The sequence below is a fragment of the Solanum dulcamara genome, chromosome 4 (assembly GCF_947179165.1).
Source record: "Solanum dulcamara chromosome 4, daSolDulc1.2, whole genome shotgun sequence".
NCBI classification, from domain to species: domain Eukaryota; kingdom Viridiplantae; phylum Streptophyta; class Magnoliopsida; order Solanales; family Solanaceae; genus Solanum; species Solanum dulcamara.
The window spans coordinates 80,080,756-80,099,510 of NC_077240.1; the positions used below are offsets into that span (position 1 = coordinate 80,080,756).

An 18,755-nucleotide genomic window follows, 5' to 3' on the forward strand; every position below is an offset into this window, starting at 1 on the left:
AAATGCTCCTAAATGTCGTAGTAGCCTATATGGGGCTACTGGAGTCATTTCCCAGGTTGTTACGGACGCTACTAAAGAAGAATCCAAAGATATTCGACCTAGATCCCGGCACGTAAAAAATCCGGGGGCTAACACATATGAAAAACTAGCAAAATCGCCTAATTCCTGTTGCGTCGCCTCTAAAATACTCCTAAACATCATAGAAGCACTGTAGGGGCTACTGGAGTTATTTCCTAGGTCATTGCGGATGATACCAAAGATGAATCCAAGAAGACTCGACCTAGACCCTGGTATCTAAAAAATCTGTGGGCTAACACACACGAAAAATTGGCAAAATCGCCTAATTCCTGTTGCGCTGCCCCTAAACACCTTAGAAGGCCTGTCAGGGCTATTGGAGTCGTTCCCATGTCATTAAAAATGGTACTTAAGATGAATCCAAGAAAATTTAACCTTGACCCCCGGCACGAAAAACATTTGGGAGCTAACACATACGAAAAACTAGCTAAATCGCCTAATTCCTGTTGCGTCGCCTCTAAAATACCCCTAAACATCATAGAAGCCCCACCGAGGCTACTGAAGTCTTTCCTTAGGTCGTTACGGACGCTACTAAAGAATAATCCAAGAAAATTTGACCCAGACATCTAAAAAATATGTGGGATAACACACACGAAAAACTGATAAAATCGCCTAATTCCTGTTGCGTTGCCCCTAAAATTCTCTTAAACACCGTAGAAGCCCCACCGGGGTTACTAGAGTCATTCCTCTAGTCGTTACAGATGCTACTAAAGAATAATCCAAGAAAATTTGACCTGAACCCCAGCACTTAAAAAATTCGTGAGTGAACACACACGAAAGATTGACAAAATCACCAAAATCAGGTTGTGTCACCCCTAAAATGCTCCTAAACATAGTAGAAGCTCTGCCGTGGCTACTTGAGTTATTTCCTAAGTTATTATGGATGCTAGTAAAAACAAATCCAAGAAAACTCGACATGAGCCCCCGCACATAAAGAATTCGTGGGCTAACACACACGAAAAACTGACAAAATCGCATAATTCCTATTAAGTCACCCCTAAAATGCTTCTAAATACCATAGAAGCCCCACTGGGGCTAATAGATTCATTCCCTAGGTCATTACAGACGCTACTAAAGAAGAATCCAAGAAAATATGATCCGGACCCCCATCATCTAAAAATTTCGTGGGCTAACACGTACGAAAAACTGACAAAATCACCTAATTCTTGTTTTGTTGCCCTTAAAATGCTCCTAAATGCTGTAGAAGCCTATTCAAGGCTACATGAGTCATTTCCCAGGTCGTTAATGTCACGACCTAACTCCGTGACTAGTGTCCGAATTGGACCCTCATATACACACCTATTATCTATAGTCAATCGGTAATTAAACATGATATAAGATTTATATGGGTAGCACGTCGTCTCAAACTGTTACTTATATATATACCAAAATCACCTATTTCTTGGGGAGTCTTAATTGTCAAAAATAAGATAACATAATATGTAAGCCGACAAGGCTTCCATTCTGAATATAAACGTCTAAAAACATAAGTCATACTAGTACACCGGACAACATCTATATACAACCCACTCATATGTCTACAGACCTCTAAGAGGATTAACAATAGCATATGACGGGACAGGGCCCCGTCGTACCCCTAAATACACAAATATATACATTATAAGGATTAGTACCCAAAGTTTGGGCTCCGAGACAATGGAGCACTTCAAACTCGTTGAGTAGAATCCTAAGCTGGCGGCTCTCCGAAATGAGTATCTGTACCTGCAGGCATGAAATGCAGCCCCCCGAAGAAAGAGGGTCAGTACGAACTATGTACCGAGTATATAAAGCATAAAATACCGTAAAGGAGATCACATCTGCAATAAAGATTCAGGAGCTAATCACTGTACCTGTGTCTTATGAAATGAATACATGCATATCATCATCATATATCATACCCGGCCCGTTAGGGAACTCGGTGTCATAATTATATCAATATATCGTTATATGTATATATATACCATACCCGGCCCTTTAGCAAGGAACTCGGTGAATAGAGTAGTGTACACTGATACCGTACCCGGCCCATTATGGGACTCGGTGCCATAATCATATCGTCATATCATCATAATATCATATTATCATATCACGTACCCGGCCCTCTAGTAAGGGACTCGGTGAATAATGTAGTGGAATCTATACATGATAACATACCCGGCCTATCGTAGGACTCGGTGAATAATACCATAACAATATGCACGAATAAGGTATCATTAGCAACCTTGTGAAATTTGATCATTATCGGAGACTTAATAGAATAAGCAAAACAGTTCATCATTTGAAAACCAAGACAATAGTCATTATGAATCACACCAATTATGGATTATACTAAAATATGAATTATACCACAACATGAGTTATACCAACTAGGATGGCTGGAATCATACACATGAGTCAAGACATAACAATATAAATTTTGAAAATCAAGAACGGTAGCCATCCGAGTATATCTACGAATGAGAGTTTCTTTGGAATTTAAGCATACGTCATTCGTTCGTTTCATATGGATCATGCCAAAAGAAGAAAATGTTAACTTTACATACCTTTAGCGTTTATACGTATATGTTGTCCAATATTGTCTCAACCTATATTAAAACGTTAAGCACTATGGTTAAGCTATGGACAAGAATAAAACGTAGTCTATCGTTAGTAGGTTATTTCTAAAAAAAATTGGACAGCACCTCCCCTATACCGCTCACTTTTCCCACTTTCAAACCAGCCATATAATCATCAATCAACATCAACAATCCAAAATATTGACACAAAATAAGATTTATCATTGACAATAAGCCTAGAATATTTCCACCCGACTCATGTTACCAAAGCAGTAAATTCGGAAAGTCAAGTACCTCACGTTGTATCTAAATTTTGAAAATGAAAACGGCAAAACTGGACTTTATGACCTTCATGAAACATTTAGATCTATGTCTTAAGTTTCCAATGCAAAAGAAATCAACTCAAAAATCATTTTATACAAAGAGATATCATCAAAATACGAACAACTATACATAAAGGATTTTTCTGGACAGAATTTGTCTTATGATTCATGCTCAGTTTTCGACATAATAACAGCAGATATAGACTAAGACATAAACATAAGAGTTGTAGGTACGTGTATTATATTTCCAAAACATGTTTAATATCTAAAATCGAAGGTCTACACAATGAGATATTCCAGAATTACTACCAGCTACTCAATTCATAAACATAAGAGTTGTAGGTACGTGTATTATATTTCCAAAACACGTTTAATATCTAAAATCGAAGGTCTACACAATGAGATATTCCAGAATTACTACCAGCTACTCAATTCCAAAAACGGGTTTGAACATTCACAATCTTCATACACCTTTTTCCTCCAAATTCAAGAACAACAACTCATCAACAACATCAAAACAATATCAACCATTATTATACATCATCACTAAGATAATTCCATCTATTTAATCTATCTAAAACAATCCTTTAACCCATAACTCTCAACAAATCACCAAACTAGTTTATAACACTATTTTCTCCGTTCTAATCCGTTAAAACACTAACTAAACTTGTTAACAATGAAAATGAGACTTTAATATTACCTTAAATTTGCAGCACCACATAAAATCTTCTCCTTATTGGCTGATTTCTAGCTCAAATTGAAGCCAACGCGACGTACAACAATTTTCTCTTCATGAGCTTCGGATTTCGGGACTCGAATTTTGGTCGGATTTGGTTTTTCTCTCAAGAACTTCCCCTCTCTCTCTCTGGAAATTTTTCTGGATATTTTCTTAGTCTAAACTATGAAGGAAGACATAGAAATTAGATTAATTTCGTGGGTATTGGGCCTGACCCGAATTAGAATTGGGTTGGGCCGAATTCACTATTTAGTTTGGCCTGTCATACTTAAAATATCTATATCTTATTACTACGATATCACATTTTGTCCCACGACCTATGGTTGAAAACATATTTCAATTATCTACAACTTTCATGTTGAGAGTTTTCCCAAATTCTCAAATTATAAAGAGGTTATGGCCTCCCGAAGTTAGCTTACCCGAAACGTGACTTTAAAAAAAAACATATTTGATGGCTTCTATTTTGATTTGGCTTAAGGGTCCTTCTTGAGATGTATTTTACTACACATAAATTATTCATATAACTTGGCATCTACAACAAATCATGTCCTTTTAAAATTCAAAATTAAAAGTCCTTGAATTTATAATCGTTAACTTACGAATAATCCAAAATGCAAAAATACGGAATGTAACAGTTAAGGATGCTAGTACAGAAGAATTCTAGAATATTGAATCGAACCCCTGGCACCTAAAAATTTTTTGGGCTAACACACACAAAAAACTGGCAAAATCGCCTAATTTATGTTGTGTCGCCCCTAAAATGCTCTTAAATGCCGTAGAAGTCATGTCTGGGCTATTGGAGTCGTTTTCCGGGTCATTATAGACTCTACTAAAGAAGAAACCAAGAGAATTTGACCCGGACCCCTGATACTTAAAAAATCTGTAGGCTAACACATACGAAAAACTTGCAAAATCGTCTACTTCTTGTTGCGTCACCCCTAAAATGCTGCTAAACACTGTAAAAGACCTCCTAAATACCGTAGAAGCTCTATAGGGTCTACTAGATACGTTCACCATGTCGTTATGGATGCTACTAAAAAAGAATCCAACAAAATTCGACCAAGAACCTTAACACCAAAAATTTTGTGGGCTAACACACAGCATAAACTGGCAAATATCGCCTAATTCTTATTGCGTCGCCCCTAAAATGCTCCAAATTACCGTAGAAGCCCCATCGGGGCTACTGAAATCGTTCTCAGGTCATTACGGATGCTATTATAGAAGAATCCAGGAAAAAAAAGACTTGGACCCCCGGCATCTAAAAATTCTGTGGGCTAACACACACGAAAAACTGGCAAAATTGCCTAATTCTTGTTGCGTCAGCCCTAAAATGCTTCAAAATGTCGTAGAAGCCCCATCGGGGTTTGTAGAGTCGTTCCCCAAGTCGTTACGGATGCTACTAAAGAAGAATCCAAAAAAATTTGACTCAAACCCCCAGCACCTAAAAATCTATGGGCTAACACACATGAAAAACTTGCAAAATCACCTATTTCATGTTGCGTCGCCCCTAAATCTCCGAAATGTTGTAGAAGCCTCATCGGGGCTCTAGAATATTCAATATAATATTGACTAGTTAATAACTAAGATTCCAATTCCAGTAGTTTAGTAAATTACTATGCATATAAGATTTCTGTGATGTGGGCCCGCTTAGCTCAGAGGTTAGAGCATCGCATTTGTAATGTGATGGTCATCGGTTCGATTCCGATAGCCGGCTTTTCCCTATACTTTTTTTATTTGGGCGATTTGACAGCAAAAGCAATAAAAAATCCAATTGTTTTCCAGGTCTTTACAGTAAGAAGAATCCAAGAGAATTTGAATCGGACCCCCGACACCTAAAGAATTCGTGGGTTAACACATACTAAAAACTAGCAAAATCATAAAAATCCTGTTGCGTCGCCTCTAAAATGCTTCTAAACGCCATAGAAGCACCGCCGGGGTTACTGGAGTCGTTCTCCGAATTGTTACAGACGCTACTAAAGAAGAATTCATGAAAATTCGATCCGGAGCCCTGGCACCTAAAAATTCCTTGGGCTAACAAACACGAAAAAAATGGCAAAATCGCTTAATTCCTGTTTTTTCACCCCCAAAATGCTCCCAAATGTCGTGGAAGCCCACTGAAGCTACTAGAGTCATTCTCTAGGTTGTTATGTACACTATTAAGAAAGAATCAAAGAAAAATTGACCCAGGACACCATTACCTAAAAAATTTATGGGCTAACACACACGAAAAACTGAGAAAATCGTATAATTTTTATTGCGTCGCCCCTAAAATGCTCCTAAATATCGTAAAATCCCCGAAGGTTCTAATGAAGTTATTTCAGGTCATTACGAACGCTACTAAAGAAGAATTCAAGAAAATTCGACCCAAACCCCCAACACCTAAAAAATCCGTTTGCTATCAAACACAAAAAACTGATAAAATCGCTTAATTCCTCTTTCGCCGCCCCTAAAATACTCCTAAACGCCGTAAAATCCCCACCTGGATTACTTGAATAGTTCCCTGGGTCATTTCGGACGCTACTAGAAAAGAATCCAAGAAAATTTGATCCGAAACCACGACTCCTAAAAAATCCGTGGGCTAACACACACAAAAAACTTGAAAAATCTCTTAATTTTGTTGCATCGCTCCTAAAATGCTCCTAAACATCGTAGAATCCCCACCGAGGCTATTGGAGTCATTCTCCATGTCGTTACGGATGTTACTAAAGAATAATTCAAGAAAATTTGACCGGACCTTGGCACCTAAAAAATCTGTAGGCTAACACATACGAAAAACTTGCAAAATCGCCTAATTCCAGTTGTGTCACCTCTAAAATACTTCTAAACACCGTAAAATCCCAACCAAGGCAATTGGAGTCGTTTCCAGGTCATTATAGATGCTACTAAAGAGGAATCCTATAACACCCCGGAATTTTTTTCGCAAAGACTCGAATATTTCTTCATGTGTGTGTAGAATCGAATCGAAGGAATTGTAATTTTATATATGAGTTAGGATTGATTCCTAAGTATTTTAAGTGTGTTAGATGTGTTTAGGGATCTCTAACACCAAGTCGAATCCAAAAAATTCCAATCGATTAAGTTTTCGAATGAGTGAGTATAAGGGTCAACTTCAAATGACCATATCTCTTTGAATATAACGAACTAGGTGGCCCACGACCTACCAAATTAAATTTCTTTGAGTCTTCTTTCCAACATCACCAAGATTGTAATTTTGAATTCGGAGTCAAAAGTTATGACCCTTTTACTACAGACTAGTACTGCAGAAATTTCAGGCTTGGACTCTAACTGTAGAAAATTTAGGCTTGGCGCTCCAGTGGCGTCCGGACGCCACTATAGCGCCAGAAAACAACCTTAGTAGTTTGGTCCTTGGCGCGACACGCCACTATTAGATGTACAGGGTTTTAAGACCATTTTGGCTTGGCGCTGCAGTGGCGCAACGCGCCACTATAGTGCTAGCAGGATTTTTGCCCAGTTTTCCAAATTTTGAAGAGGGGCAACTTGGATATTTTCCATAAACATATATACCCTCACTTGAAACGTTTTGGACCATATTTTCTTAGACTTTTGCCTCTCCAAAGGAACCCTAATATTCATCCTCTCTTCTCTTCCAAATCATCTCCAACAAAATCCTCTCAAAAGCTCAAGGATCCAAGATCTTCAAGTCATTTCTTTGATTTTTGGTGGGATGTTCTTCATTTCCAGGTATGTAAGGCTAACCAAAATATGGATTGAGTTCTTTCATATGCCCATAGATGTGATGGATGGAAGTTGTGAAAGATTTGAACCTTCTATGAATGTTTCTTGAATCTTTGTATATAAATCCATATGTATTAATGATTTTTTTGAGTTGAGTTTGTTGAGATTATGAATTCATGTATTCATTTACATGAAATCAAGATGAAATTTTCTTTTTGGTCATAATTTATCTTGAGTTTGAGTTTGATGGTTTTTATGTATAATAAAAACACTATTGCTTTCAAAGTGAAATGAGGTATTATTTTATATGAATTTGATGAAATTGAATATTGAGTAAAAATAAGGATTTTGGAGCAAGATGATTGATAATGATGTGAATGATGATGTTTGATAATGGTGTGAATGATGATGTGAATAGTGGTTAGTTAACATATGTAGAATGATTGATGAAGGGGTATGTTGATGATGATGTGTGAGGTGAAATGGATTGGAGTCTAATGTGACTACATGATATGTGATTTGTATAATTTGATTTGATTGGATTCATATGAGTATAAATTATTATTTGAGAATGAGTTTTAAATAAATGAATTGTGAACATTTTTGTATAAACTATGTATACACTATTTTGAATTTAAGGAATGATTATTTTCATCTTTGATTTAAAAGAGTTTAAGCATGAGTTGAGTTTGAGAAGTCTTTTAATTATTTTGAACATTAGTATTTTGAATATAAACGAGTTGAGCATTTTTACATAAAAATGCCTATTTTGAGTTTGAGTTGAGGAGTTGAAATTTTGTTTTAAAGACATCTAATATTTTCTGCATTCATTGAGTTGAGATGGTATCAAATTTTTAAAAGAAGAATTTGATGGTTTGAGATGAGTTGATTTGAAAGAAGGTCCAATGAAGCCAGATTTGATTGAGTTTTGAAAAGAGTTCAATGAGACTAAATGAGTTGATTTGAAAGAGTCCAATGAGACTAAATGAGTATTTTGAGTAATTTACTCACTTGATAAATATGAGCATATTGAGTCTTGGGAGGAGTATTGAGCACCGAATTGAGTATGAGTATAGTCCATACTTGAATCCCATGAACTACATAACCAGCGTAGGAAGGAATTGTACTATGTCGGATATTTCCCTATTTCATTGTCCTAAAATAATAGGACTTGATTGATTGATGGAACCATTATTGGTTGATTCGTTCATACCCTGGCAAAGTATGAATGGACGTGGCAACAACGTCGGCTTGTTATACTATCACTTGCTCATATGGTGATGGTTGTCGGTTAGAGAATCTCCCAAATTGAGTGGATTTGCATGATATGATTGGTTTGATTAAGATTGTGATGATTGAGTTGGATTGTATAACATTGCTAAATTTTAAATTGCATACCTATTGAATTGGGTCCTTTGACGTGATTGTTGAGTTGATTGTATATGATTGGATTGGATTGGATTGGATTGGATCGGATTGTATAGGATTGGATTGAATCGGATTATATATGATTGGATTGGATCGGATTGTATATGATTGGATTGAATCGGATTGTATATGATTGGATTGGATGGTTTATGATTGCTCTCTGTCTAAACTCTGTTCTTACTTTAGAATTATGACACCTTGATTGAGTCTTCCTTATCTTTCTGATTTGAGATATCCGAACTAACATTATTCTACCTTGAGGTATGTTTCATTCTGCCATATTACATACTCGTACATTTCATGTACTGACGTCCATTTGGACCTGCATCGTTTCATGATGCCGAGACAGGTTTAAGAGATCATCAATAAGGGCACCATTGAGGATCTGTTCACACTCAGCTTATTAGCGAGTCCTCCCCTACATTCGGAGGACACCTCTTATGTTATTTTTGCGTTGAGTTTAGTCCTTTTCATTCTGATTTAAGGTAGCCATGAACATGTCATTGACACCAATTAGATAGTAGTGATAGAGGCTTCATAGACTAGATAGTGATGGGTCAATTGAGTATTTTATTTCTTGAATTATTCTTGTCAAACTATTTAACGACATAGATTGGAGTTCAATTTGTTGGCCCATGACCTTTATTATTTGAGTTAGAGTGATGATTTGAGTTGCCCACTAAAGTATTTCTTTATTTTAAACTTTCCGCTGATTGATTAATATGAATGGATGTGTGATTGGATCAAGTGGTTCACTTGGAGACCAGCAATAGTCTTCGAGTGCCGGCCATTTCTAGGGTACTCTCTCGGGGCGTGACAATCCAAGAAAATTTGACCCGAACCTCTGGCACCTAAAAATTAGTGGGCTAACACACAAAAAAAAATAATAAAATCGCCTAATTCTTGTTACGTCGCCTCTAAAAGGTTACTAAATACAGTAAAAACCTCGTCGAAGCTACTAGAGTCGTTTGGACGCTATTAAACAAGAATTCAACAAAATCCGACTTGAATCACAGGCACCTAAAAAATTCATGGGCTACCACAGACGAAAAATTGACAAAATCGCCTAATTCCTGCTGTGGTTTCCCATTAAAATGCTCCTAAACACCGTAGAATCCCTACCAGGGCTACTTGAGTCATTCTCCGGATCTTTACGGATGCTACTAAAGAAGAATCCAAGAAAATTAGACCCGAACCTCCGGCACCTAAAAAATTCATGGGCTAACAAACACAAAAAACTAACAAAATTGTCTAATTCCTGTGGCGTCGCCTCTAATATACTCCTAAACAACGTCGAATCCCCGTCGGGGCTAATAGAGTTGTTACGCATGTCGTTACGGATGCTACTAAAGAAGAATCCAAGAAAATTAGACACTAACCCCCGGCACCTAAAAAATACATGGGATAACACATACGAAAATCTTGCAAAATCCTCTAATTCTGTTGTGTCGCCCCTAAAATGCTCCTAAACACCGTACAAGCACCATCGAGACTACTAGAGTCATTCCCCAAGTCGTTAAGAACGCTACTAAAGAAGAATTCTAGAAAATTCAAACCATACCTCCGACACCTAAAAAATTAATGGACTAATACACACGAAAAACTGGCAAAATCGCTTAATTCTTATTGCGTCGCTCCTAAAATGCTCTTAAATGCCGTAGAAGTCCCGTCGGGGCTGTTGGAATCGTTCTCAAGTTTTTTACAGACGCTACTAAAGAAGAATTCATGAAAATTCATCTCGAAGCTCCGACACTTAAAAAATACATGGGATAACACACACAAAAAACTGACAAAATCACCTAATTCCTGTTGCGTCGCCTCTAAAATGCTCCTAAACACCATAAAATCCCCGGTGGGGCTACTGGAGTCATTTTCCAGGTCGTTGTGGATGCTACGAAAAAGAATCCAAGAAAATTCAACCCAGACCTCCGACACCTAAAAAATTTGTGGGTTAAGACACACGAAAAACTGGCAAAATCGTCTAATTCCTATTGCATCACCCCTAAAATGCTCGTAAATACCGTAGATGTCTCACTGGGGCTATTGGAGTCTTTCTCAGGTCGTTACGGACGCTATTAAATAAGAATCCAAAAAAATTCGACCTAGACCTCGATTGAATGAATCTAAATCTTTCAAGGTCATTTATCATTCCTACCTATGTTAGCGCATGCTAATATAATTTATGTTCAAAATTTGGGAATGACCTTTTTTTTTGGGGGGGGGGGGGGAACTTACAGAAATCACATAGTGTAAAGGGTAATTACCATTTTTTCCTATCCTTTTTCAATCAACAAAAATCCCTTAAAAATATAGTAATTCCAATACATTAATTCAGTAATTCGGATACATTAATTAGGATTTTATATATCAGCAGGTAACATTTAAAGTATGATACATTGAACATAGAGATAATTTATTAATCAAAATTAATGTATCCGGATGGAAAGAAAGGATTTTAAAATTTTTTTGAAATGGATGAGACTAATGGAAAATATGATAAATAAAGGAATGTAATTGGGTAAAAAAAAATCTGGTTAGAAGCACTAATTAAATAGGTCTTATTACCGTGCATATGAGGATTGTTCAAAATTGAACCGAAACTGATAAACTAAATCGAAAAAGTTATTGGTTTATCGGTAATAAGTTATTGGTTTAGTGATTTCGATAATGGTTTAATTTTTTTTATTATCGGGTTATCGGCTCTTAACGGTTTAAAGTTTTTTCTTAACGGGTTAATTGATAACCCGATAGTAACTTAATAATTTATATTTATTACCATTTGGTATATAAAGTTATTCACTTAGGGTTTAGTTTTCATACTTTTATTTCTTGTTGTCTCAAACTCTTGGTTATTAAACAATGTTTTACTTTTGCTTTTGAGCAAGACACAATTTATCAACTCATGTGCATGGTTTATGTGGTTTGTCACCTTGTTTCTAAGTGACTATCAATAATTTTTTTTTGTGCAAATCTTAACGGTTAAACCGATAACCGAACCGATAATGATCAATAACCGATAAACCGATAATCGATAAGCCAATATCTTAAATGTTTTATAACGGTTTGACATGTCTATAAATTGATAACCAATAAGTCAAATTGATAAACTTTAAAATCAAACTGAACCGACCGATGCGTATTTAGATTAATCGGATTAATAAACTCGACAAACCGAATGGTTAAAAAGAGATGAAGACTTTTTTGGTTGAATTAAAGTATTACCACTTGTAAAATTACGGGTTTTAGAAAATATAACTCTACTATCATTTATGTTATAATAAAATAAAACAAATTGTTTCTTCTTCTAATATTCAACTTCATTTATAATTTGAAGTAATCATGAAATCTCTTTTAATTTAAACTTTATGAGGAGTAACTTCTAATATAAAGTCAACAATCGAGTAATAAGTAATAATTATACTCTTCTAATAAGCATAAAAGAGAGGGTAGTCCGGTGCACTAAAACTTCCGCTATGCACAGGGTTCGGAGAAAGATATTTTGTGTATAATAGAGTAGCAGTTAGCAATAATTACTTAATTAGTAATGTTGATTTTAGGAATAATTTTTTATTACTTGAAAAAAGTATTACTCCCTCCATCCCAATTTATACAACACTCTTTCATTTTTAGTTAGTTCCGAGAAAAATAACATCTTTCAATATTTAGTAGTAACAACTAATCTCATATATGTTTGATTCACAAATTTCTTATTTTATTTTAAATCACACATTTTAAATTTTTTTCTTAATCTATTTAATTTTTTGTTTAATCAAATATCATACATCGAGAGTACTATAGTAAAATTCAAAGGAAAAGTTGGTCAACTCACCTTCATATCTACGTAATTTCCTACTAATCTTACGTACTGAATTGTATGCAATTTTGGACTTTTAGTTAAAGCATGACGAAAATGTGCATTAATTAATGTTTAAATCCAAGGTCCCATTAATTAATTGTTTTGCTTGGTCCTCTATATTCATTTTGACTCTTCTCGATTACATATTTTTTGCATAATGTAGTAAAAAAGAATTCCGCTAAGTTTATTTCTATCTTTTCGTTCTTTTTCGAATGAAGTGACTTAAGCTCGAAAGGAGCTTTTTACTTAGATAGATTCATCTCTTTTCGTTTTTTGAAAGAATTGTTGTAAGGGTTGAGTTTTGAATTCACGATTAAACATGTATATGTTACAAATTATTGTGCTATATTATTTTATTGGTATTTGATAAGGTAGTTAGGTAACTGTGACCTAACGATCAATAAAATAAGTAAAATTATATTTTGAAGGAAGTAATAGGTCTTCGAAGGAATAATTAAAGTGTGTGCTGGTTGGTTCAGATACTATTACTATCAAAATAGCGAGAATAATATTTTTGATCGCTCAAGTATAGATGAATTTGATTTTGGTTCTTGTTATATATGACTCGACGTAACATATTTAATTTTCAATTAATTAAACTGTGTGTTTTGATTACTTTAATTATGTAGAAAGCATGTTAAAGTTGGACGATTTTTATAAGTATATTACCTCTAATATGGAGTAATATATTACACGTTTAATATAAAATATGGATAATTAAATGATGACACGGGTAATAATTTTGAAAAATTATGAATATTTATAAGAAAAAACACAGGGACATTTTAAATAATAAATATACTTAATCAGATATTATAAAAAATTAAATTTAAATTTATCAATAAATGAGGAACCAAAAATACTATTAACCAATCAAAATAAGATTAGGTAACAATATTAATGGATAATTTGGAATCAGAAAGGGGTGCTGGCAATATTGACTAGAAACTATTCATTTCAAACCTTAAAGAGAGTTAGCTAGTTGAATTTGGATCAACACCGACTCTCGAAAATTAAAGAGAACTAGCTAACTGAATTTGGATTAGCACCGGCTCTACAAAGTCAGAATTGAATCTTTCATTCAGAAAATCAAAGAGAACTAGCTAGCAGAATTTGGATCAGCATCGACTCGATCTACAAAGTCATAATCAAATCTTTATGTCGGCTTTTCCAAATTCATTCGTGAATAATAATTCGAGGTCGTGAAGAGATTACCTCTACAAAGTCAGAATTGAATCTTTCATTTAGAAAATCAAAGAGAACTAGCTAGAAGAATTTGGATCAGCATCGACTCAATCTACAAAGTCAGAATCGAATTTTTTTGTTGAATATTTTGAATTCGTTCGTGAAGCGAGTACTCATGGAGAAACTATGCAAGTCATCAAAGAAGAAAATTACAATCTTGAAATTACTACCAAAAGCAGCTGCAGCTAGGGGTGTACATGGACCGGGTTGGTTCGGTTTTTTTACAAACCAAACCAAACCATTTGTGTCGGGTTGTTAAATCTATAAACCAAACCAAATCAATAAAAGTTGAGTTTTTCGATATCAATTTTTCTTAGATTTTTTTGGTTTTTTCGAGTTTCTCAGATTTTTCATAGTATCTAATAAAAAGCACAGAACAGTGCTTCTTAAAAAGAGTTCTAGTACAAAATATCAACATATAAGATAGAGGCAGAACACTGTTTGAAGTTTTAACTTTATAATATAACTTTATAAGATGAGCTTTTTTTATATATTATTTAGATGAGCTTCTCAAGTCCAAATCTAAATGTAAGAAAGAAAACAAAAATTATGAAAAAATTTTAAAAAATATTTATAAATTACATTTTAATAAATATTTTTATGTATAACATAATTTAAAAATAGTATATCTATAATCGGGTCGGTTTGGGTTCGATTTGACTTTTTTTAGTTAAAACCAAACCAACCCTATAATGGTCGGGTTTTTTTTCAAACACCAAATCAAGTCAAACCAAACCACTAGTCGGGTTTTTTTTCCAGTTTGGTTCGTTTTGTCGGTTTGGTGCGGTTTATCAGTTTGCCCTGTACAACCCTGACTGTTGCTTTTATACTACAAAATGCACATGCACCTTTTAGTCCAAGAGAAGAAAAAAGAGTAGAAGCAGAGCATCAACACAAAAATCATCACCATAAAGGATTTACCGGCCCAATTATACCAGTATTTCCGGCCCATCAATCCTCCGGACGAAAATCCGATCCCGGTTCGCCAAAAATCTCGTGTATCGGGCAAATCAAGCACAATAAAAAGGTAAAGAAGACGTTGAATCGCATCAATAGTAGTGAAAAAATGAGCACTAGTAAAAATCAACAAAAAACCGTTACGAAGAAATTGATGTCTAATTTTGGAAATATATTTGGTGGAAAATCGAAATTGATATGGGAGCGAAAATCAGATGTTGCAGTTGAAAATATTATTTGTAAGTTTCCTGATAGAGCCCATTGTTTGAGTCAAATGCAACGGTTCGCTAGTGGTAGGGAAACGTTGACCAATTTTGACTGGAGGTCAATACAAATTTTACCTCAAGATCAACGTAAGTATTATATGGACGATGATGGAGGATATAGTGACGATGAAGATGAAGATGAAGACGACGAAAAAGAAACGAGTAGTTCTTTTTCTGCTCCAATATTATTAGGTAGAAGTAGAACAACTATATGTTTGGAGCCAAGGAAGGAAATTAATTTATGGAAAAGGAGAACTATGGTCCAACGTAAGCTTCTCCAATTGCATTAGATAAGTTCAAATTGTTTTTTTCTTTCTTTTCTTTAGTTTCTTGTTTTTGTATAATTTCTTCTTAATAATGTATGATATGTTGTAAATGAAAATTCATTCATTTAAAAGTAGAGTTAAATTAAGTATACATATACTCATAGTGTAATATGTAATTTAAATTTTCTAAAAATATTCATGATTCTCAAGTCTAATTCGTTGTAGAATTTCTTGTAATTTGATTTATTTATGTCTATTAGTGTTTTATAATTTGTCTGTCTTTTCAATTCGCTGAAAAACTTAAACTTTTGAGGGTAGCTCTCTTTCTTCACTCTAATTTGCATATGTTCGATCTTATGATTCTAGGGTTCTTAAATCTTGAGTAAGTTCTTGATTGTCACGACCCAATTCCTTAAGTCGTGATGGCACCTACTATAACCCTCCGTAGGTAAGCCAATCCATCAATCCGGAACTTCAAGCAATGAGTTTGAGAGCAGAAACGAAATAAGAGTACCGAATTATAAATATAGGCAGAAAGAATAAGCGAAAGTAAACAAAAAACATAATGTAAACAACTAAAGATCCCTCCCAAAATCTGAAAGTCACAAGTACAGAGATGCTACAAAATGAAAAATGAGTACACGTGTAATGACCTTGAGGGTGATTTTCAAAAATTTGTACAAAACACGCGTGAACAGTAACACGCGTGAACAGTAACACGCGTGAACAGTAACTTTTTGGGCAGAAAATGCCCCTTTCTTCCCATTTCAATATTTTTCATCATTTGTTTGAGTTCTTGAACTCCTTGAGGTGATTTAAGAAAAGATTTTCGAGGAAAAGTGTTAGGTAAGTGATTTTTGACCTAAAGCTTCCTTTTTCATTAAGTTTTTGATGATTTTAACACTTAAATTTTAGTTTCAAACCCCAAAATTTTTTGTTTCTTCCCTAATCCGAATTTAAGGAAAATTGTGATTTCCAACTCATTTTGAGCTCTATTTTTATGGGTTTTTCAACCATGAGTTCCTTATTACCAATAGAATGAGATTGTTCAATAAATTTCCAGATTTGACCATTTTTGAAAATAGTTAATTTTTGGACCATTTTACCCCCAGTTCTGAAACCTATCAATATGGGTGTCATTGGACTCCTTGTGATATGTATGTTTCATTGTTGATAGTGTTTGTCATTCCGGGCACTGAATTCGAGAGTTGCTTGTCCGGTGAAGGTATTCGAGTGCGGTTTCGGCAATTGAGGTAGGTTTGGCTATCTTTCTTTGAGATTGAGATGGGGTAATTAGTCATTCATATGTTATAGACTTTGGGATGGGGTTGTAGTATGAGTTGAGAATGTTATATATATTGTGATGTCCGTGTGGAGGCTTATTTATTAATGTGTTGCCGTGACGGGGTTTATTTGTATTACATAGCCCGTGTGGGGGCCTTATTTGTTATCTTATTTGATTTGAGAGCATGTGAATTATGATTTGCCTAAGAGAGAGGCTTGAGTATATTATTTGACTTGTGATGCCGCCTGAGAGATTGAGTTGGGGTTTTTGAGCATACTTGAGTATTGAAATATTATTGAGAAATGAGTGAATATTTAAATGAAAGTGTGTTCTTCTCGTTAGTATTTATTAAGGGTGAATATCATGTGTAGGTTAAGTTTTGAGAACTTTGAACCTTATACCACATGTGAGTTGATTATTACTTCCATGCATAGGTGTTTTGATGCATTCATCCTCATTCATCATATCATGAAACATGGGAAGTTGAGAAATATGGAAATTCTTTTTGAGAAAGAAAATGAAACACCTTTAAACCTTTGTATCTTGAGTCCCTGACCGAGGCAGTTTTCCGGCAGGGTAGTGGATGCATTGTGATCCTAACCTTTGTATCTTGAGTCCCTGACCGAGGCAGTTTTCCGGTAGGGTAGTAGATGCATTGTGATCTCTTGACCACGAGGAGGTGGCAAGGATAATGAGATATTGTGATTGAGGTATATGGTCTGCGAGACCCCCATGGGTCCTGCTTGGTAGCACAGCTCGGCAGGTGTATACGACAGGCTGTGCGACAGTCTTGATTCCACCGTACCACCACATCATTGCATCATCATATTGCATTGCATTGCATTGATATTTGTGCTGCTTGAATTATTCGATTAATTGTGATTATGAGTTGTTATTATGGGTTTACTTTACTCGTGCCACTATATATATAAATTGGCGGCACCGATGCCGAAGTGGGACTTTTCTGTATGCAGGTGGAAGCGTTCCTTAGTTTATTTCATAGGTTTGATTAATTCCTTATACTCAGCCAGCTAAAACCTATTGAGTACATGTGAATTGTACTCACCCCTACTTCTGTGTCCCTTTTTGATGCAGATACTAGTCGGGGTACCCCACGTGGCAGTTAATATTCTAGTAGATTGTGTATTTTCAGATTAGTGGTGAGGTCCCAGAATTTGGATCGTCACTAGTCTATCTTTATTTTTCAGTCTTTTGTATCATTCAGAGACTTATGTTGTATCTTCAGATTCGAATCTTGTATTAGATGCTCTTTATACTTATGACACCAGGTTTTGGGATAATTTCTTCATTGTTTTTTTTCTTTTTATTTAAATCGTGGCATCACTTTCCTCTTTGGGAGTCTTGTATGAGTTTTATTTTTAGGGTTACACCTCAGATTGAGTTTTGAGATGTGTGCCATCATGACCTCAGTTTTTGGTTCGTGACAATTGGTATCAGAGCACTAGGTTCACCGATCTTATAAGTTAAAGAGCAGGGTGTCTAGTAGAGTCTTGCGGATCGGTACGTAGACGTCCGTACTTATCTTCGAGAGGCTACAAGATACTTAATAGGAGAATTTTTTTCTTTTTACTCCCTTCGTGTGATTTATTCATATCAAGTGTTATATATCTCATATCTATTCCTTCTGCGCAGATGGTGAGGACTAGAGCTACAATTACTGAGGGTGAGGCTGCACCTGCTGCTCGAGCCCCAGTACGCGAGCGAGGTAGAGGACGTGGTGGAGTCAGGGGACGAGGCCGAGCCAGGGAAGCGGCGTCTGCTCGTGGACGAGCTAGAGAGTTATCACCTGAGCCCATGTATGAGCATGAGGATGACTTGGAGCAGCAGACTGAGGAGCAGAGGCCATCCCAGCCTCCTGTGGTTCCCGATAGTGCTCCGATTCTTTAGGAGCTACTGGTTCGATTATTGTCTAGACTAGATGGTGCTCCTACCTCTGGTATTGTTTCAGGTACTGTAGGTTCTCCTATCACTGTTGGTGCTACACCGTCAGTTCAGGGGCCTAGTGTAGGATTTCAGACTCCTGGTTCATCTTCAATGCCTTCT

General features: G+C 35.6%; 1 long non-coding RNA gene and 1 other non-coding gene across 2 annotated transcripts; one reads left to right on the forward strand and one right to left on the reverse strand.

Moving 5' to 3' along the window:
- Nucleotides 1–1,571: 1,571 nt before the first annotated feature.
- LOC129885178 (uncharacterized) lies at nucleotides 1,572–3,812 on the reverse strand. Its single transcript, XR_008766067.1, has 3 exons — nucleotides 3,657–3,812; nucleotides 2,619–2,660; nucleotides 1,572–1,797 (listed from the first exon to the last, which is right to left on the reverse strand). It is a non-coding gene; the product is annotated as an uncharacterized LOC129885178 (long non-coding RNA).
- Nucleotides 3,813–5,333: 1,521 nt separating this feature from the next.
- Nucleotides 5,334–5,406, forward strand: TRNAT-UGU (transfer RNA threonine (anticodon UGU)). Its single transcript has one exon. It is a non-coding gene; the product is annotated as a tRNA-Thr (tRNA).
- Nucleotides 5,407–18,755: the final 13,349 nt, after the last annotated feature.